Consider the following 5131-nt stretch of genomic DNA (forward strand, 5'->3'; position numbering starts at 1 on the left):
CGCGTCTCTGTACTTCCGCTGCTCGAAATACACTGGATGAATGAATCGACCTCAAACCTTCGCAAGCATTTTGAGGGGAATGTTACTTCCACATGCCACCAGGAGTACTTCTGGAGGTAATTTTGTTTGCGGTCTATCAGCACGTGGGCATTAGTTTTCAGCCTACCCTCGTATTTTATTTTTTGTGTTCTAATGGTCCGTCCAAATGTCTCTCTCTACGCCCCTCACCCCAGCGTCCTTCGAATTTCTCCTCAACCTAGCCACTTTAGTCCTCATAACAAATGAATTTTTTTCCAAAACTTTGTTTACCTACAAACCAATAGAAGAGCAACTGGAACGAGGATGTCGCCATCATACGCCAATCTCTTCATGTACCACCTTGAAGAGACTTTCCTTTCAAAACAATTCCTCCAACCTTTCTTCTGTGTCCGCTATATAGACGACATTTGTTTACTCTCTGAACGCACGGCTCCGAGTCCCTAAACAATTTCTTATCAGCCTCAAGTTCTTATTTCAAAGTTAAATTAAATTATTCCAGTTCACTCTCCACCATTATCTTCCTTCACACAGACTTCTCACTCCACAATAACAAATACACTCACTCAGTACATATCAAATCCACTGACCATGAGTAATTCCTGGCGGGGGATCGAGATGGTGCGGGGGCTAACGTATTGGCTTCCCACCCAGAGGGCCTGGGTTCAAATCCCGGCGGTGTTGAATATATTTCAGAGGTATCTCGATCCCTACTTGAGGTGCTTCGTGGAGGGCCCTTTGAGTGAGTACGCCGTCCGTCGGATGGGACGTTAAGCTGCGGACCCATTGGCGCCTTTCGTAAAGAGTAGGCCAATGCCGACGCCGGGATTCCCTCCACACTTCATCCTTCCCCTCTCCATTCCCTATGGCGCAAATGACCTCAGCTGTCGGTCGCCTCCCCTAAATACTACTACTACTACTACTGTAATTCCTGGCTTTGTAATACCACAGCCTTCTCAAAAAATACCTTCACAATCTACACAACACACTTCACAAACGCCTTTACCCAGAAAAACTCATACAAAAAAACCTCCGCAGTACCCAACCTTTCACACCATAGAAAATCGACCCCACATCTGACGCATGACTCAACCTTTGCAGCACCTATTTCCCCAGATTGCACAACCTGAAGACCTTTCTTGGAGAATCGTTTCCTATTTGACACGACAATGACGCGACCTCATACCAACTACCCCAATGCCCCTCAATACCTGTAATTCTGCCTCATTCTCTTGTCTTCTTATTCCTTCACACGCAAATTCACACAACCTTTCCTTCGACCAGTGTTTCTCCCACACCATTTTTGATACCCTAACTGATTCAGCCACCAATATAAAGGTGAGAACTCACGCATCCGCGTAGATATCAGCACTCCGATCTTTTGAATTTCCCGGTATCAAACGGCACCACTAGATCCTTACGGCTTTCCTCCCACCCTTCCCAGGACGCCATGTGAGTTCCGTCACAGCCCTCGCATTCTCTCCGCCGGGAACCTTCCAGTCTTACCTGAAGCACAAGCTGACAACGAATAAAACACAGAAACACAAAAAAGAAACGAAACTCCCTAATTTTTGAATTTGTAGTGGTCCATGCCAACTTTCTCAAGGAAGGACCCTATATCCTTATATATATATATATATATATATATATATATATATATATATATACATATATATATATATATACATATATATATACATATATATATATATATTTTTTTTTTAAGGTAATCTACCGGTTAAGGTAGGTTTTTGGATGGACACAACTAACTACCAAACAGATATTTTATTACTTATGACAAAAAACAAAATCCATCATCCTACTCCATATCAGGTCCCTCTTCATCTCTGAGTACTTTCTTCCTCCCTTCATCCCGTCCAAATTCCCTATCCTGTTCCTTCCCTTTCCTCTTTTGCCCAACATTCTACCCTCTATCACAGTCTTCAACATCCCACTGCCGGTCAACACCCCCTTCATCCACTATTCCTGCCTCCGTAGGATTTCTCCCAACAAACCCCTCTCTTCGCCCACCATAACAAGTACTTCCTCATCTGTTTTCTTCTCTGTCCATTTCACCTTCTCCATTCTTCTCCACACCCACATTTCAAAAGCCTCCAGTCTACGTCTATCCTCCTGCTTCAATGACCACGTTTCCGCGCCGTACATAGCTACGCTCCATATCAAAGTTTTTACGAGTCATTTCTTAATGTCCTTACTCAACGTCCCTGTCATCAACTCCCTCCTCCTTGTGAAAGCCTCTTTGCCTAGCGCAATTCTTCTCCTTACGTCCCTACTACTTTGACCGTGTTGGTCCAAAACACTACCGAGATACGTAAACTGTTCTACCTGCTCTAGTTTTTTCCTCTTATTTTAATGTTAAGCTTGGCCTTTTTCTTTCTAGAGAATCGCATAACCTTTGTTTTATTAATATTGATTCTCATCCCATACCTGTCGCACTGAATTTCCAATTCACTCAGCAATGCTTACAGCCCCTTGGCGGACTGACAAACTAAAGCTTGGTCATCAGCAAACCTAACTGATTTTACGAATTCCCCGCCCACTTTCATTCCTACCTCGAGTTCATCCCATGCCTCTTTAATCATTTCCTCTGTATACAGGTTGAACAGCAACGGTGATAATGGGCAACCCTGCCTTACACCCCTTCCTAACACTGCCCATCCTTACTCCCCGTTTCCCACCCGCACCTGAGCAGTCTGAGACATGAACAGGTTGCGGATTAGCCTCCTTTCCCTGCAATCTATTCCTATTTTCTGCAATACTATATACTCATTAGTTTTTCCCAATTCACTCTATCAGACGCTTTTTCGAAATCTACGAAACAGGCAAATACCTCCTGGTTGTGTTCTATATTCCTCTCGATTAATAATCTCGTTACTTCAATGGCAGCAAGCGTACCTCTCCCCTTCCTAAACCCAAACTGATCATCCCCTAAGTAATCATTTGCCCTACTCTCTATCCTTTTGTTAATGATCCTGAGAACAACTTTAGCTGCGTGAGATATCAAACTAATTGACCTTTAGTCCTCACATGACGTTGCCTTTACCTTTTTCGGAATAGGAACTAAAACCGATCTCACAAAGTCTTACGGCCAGTTTCCCTCCTCATAAATACTACGGATCAGCCCATATAGCCTCTTCCTCCCACTTTTTCCTAAGCATTTTAAAAGTTCCACGGGAATGTTATCTACCCCCACGGCCTTATTTAGTTTCATCTCCATTAATGCCCTTTCTATCTCATTGTCTAGTATGCCTGGACCTAAGCTGTCTTCCTCTACGTCATTTTCTTTTTCAATGTTTAACTTTGTTGGTCTGAGTTCTTTACTATACAGTTCTTCTATATGCTCCTTCCATCCCTCTTGGATCTTCCCTGCGTCAACTATTACCTTACCCGCCTTATCTCTAACTGTTAGTATAGCTCTTCCTTTCTTACTTCCCGATAACGATTTAACTTTGCTGTACAGCGCACCGATTTCACCCTTCCTCTGGAGACTTTCCATATCCTCGCACTGCGTCTTCCACCATGCTTCTTTTGCTTTATTTGTTGCCCGCCTCAATTTATTGTTCAATTCTTTGTACTTCATTTTGCCTAATTCTGTATTTATATTCTTCCATTTTTGCCGCTCGCCCATCTTTGTAATCATCTCATCCGTGATCCATGGTTTCCTAGTACTTTTAGCGTTAACGGTTCCAATAGTGTCTTTTGCGGCTTTAGACAACCCTTTCTTGATCATATCCCATTTTTCTTCGATAGTACTAAGCCCTTTACCATCCTCCATGATTTTCTCTACCGCCTGTTTGTATTCCTTCATTTTCAACCCATTTAATGCTTCTACATTCCATTTTCTAACTCGCCGCCCCTGCCTTATCTTTTTGAAACGTACGCTACATTTCATAACAACTAAATTGTGGTCTGAGTCCGCATCCGCTCCCGGGAAGCTGTGGGACTTTATCACACTGTTCCTAAACCTGTGTCTAACCAGGATATAATCTAGCTGATACCTTTCTGAGTCACCTGGCATTTTCCATGTATACCTGCGTCTTTTGTGGTGTCTAAACCAAGTGTTGGTAATGACTAACCCCTGTCTCCTGCAGAACTCAACTGTTTTCTCCCCGTGGTCATTCCTCGTGCCTAAACCGTAGTCCCCCACCTCATCACCATCTCTTCCTTCGCCTACCGTCGCATTCCAATCCCCCATCACTATCAAATGTTTCCCTGAAGGAACACACGCGATCATGTCCTCTAACTGATCGTATATCGTATCGACCTCTTCTTCCTTATGGTTGCTCGGTGGCATGTATACCTGAATAATAACTAAGTTCGTCGGTTCTGCTTTATATATATATATATATATATATATATATATATATATATATATATGTATGTATATAACACTTTTTGAAAGTCTCACGGACGTGAATAATAATGTGTAACACTTAGCACTAGTGGACACAGACAAAAACACAGAAACACACAAAAAAGAGACTGACTATTTTTCGAATTTTCGTTGGTCGTGACCACCTTTATCAAGGAAGAGAGGGACAGATAAAGGTGGTCACGACCATCGAAAATTCGAAAAATAGTGAGTCTCTTTTTTGTGTTTTTCTGTGTTTTTGTCTGTGTCCACTAGTGTTAAGTGTTGTACATTATATATATATATATATATATATATATATATATATATATATATATATATATATATATATATATATGTATTTATGTGTGTGTGTGTGTGTGTGTTTTATGTATTTTCGGAAACGAATGCACTTTACCAACGTCACAAATGTACATTGTCTAACCACAAGGATAGAACACTGACGTATATAATTGACGTTTCAACGGCAAGGCCATGCCCTTTCTTTGTTACTGTGCTTCGGTAAGTTTTTAATGAATACGGATGTATAAACCATAATCACAGTAATCAACCCGAAGGTCGGTTTGGTAGGTGATGGTAGGGTTCACCCAGTACTAAGCCCTATAGGGAGTGTGAAATTCACTCATCAGGGCAAGGGGGCCAGTTCCTTTACCTGTGCCGGCTATGGTTTCCCAGGAACATGTGGTACTCGAAAAAATACAG

Source organism: Hetaerina americana, unplaced genomic scaffold (assembly GCF_022747635.1).
Source record: "Hetaerina americana unplaced genomic scaffold, ioHetAmer1.1.p SCAF_22, whole genome shotgun sequence".
NCBI lineage: Eukaryota > Metazoa > Arthropoda > Insecta > Odonata > Calopterygidae > Hetaerina > Hetaerina americana.